This window comes from Nematolebias whitei, chromosome 23, assembly GCF_014905685.2.
Source record: "Nematolebias whitei isolate Nwh7 chromosome 23, NemWhi1, whole genome shotgun sequence".
Lineage (NCBI taxonomy): Eukaryota > Metazoa > Chordata > Actinopteri > Cyprinodontiformes > Rivulidae > Nematolebias > Nematolebias whitei.
The window spans coordinates 1,948,362-1,948,656 of NC_056520.1; the positions used below are offsets into that span (position 1 = coordinate 1,948,362).

Below are 295 nucleotides of genomic sequence, written 5' to 3' on the forward strand. Positions count from 1 at the left end.
GGTTTGGGGACAGTGGACACTGGTGAGGTCATCAGGCTGTCCAGGTCATTGGTGGTGTCCAGGTCAACGGTGCTCACTGGGATGATGGTGGGTTTGGGGACAGTGGACACTGGTGAGGTCATCAGACTGTCCAGGTCGTTGGTGGTGTCTGGGTCAACGGTGCTCACTGGGATGATGGTGGGTTTGGGGACAGTGGACACTGGTGAGGTCATCAGGCTGTCCAGGTCGTTGGTGGTGTCCAGGTCAACGGTGCTCACTGGGATGATGGTGGGTTTGGGGACAGTGGACACTGGTG

General features: G+C 58.3%; 1 protein-coding gene across 1 annotated transcript in view; it reads right to left on the bottom strand.

The window, feature by feature from the left end:
- The window catches only part of LOC119428653 (platelet glycoprotein Ib alpha chain-like), a 952-nt gene that overhangs the window by 504 nt on the left and 153 nt on the right, over nucleotides 1-295 (bottom strand). The gene's annotated exons all lie outside the window — the stretch shown is intronic.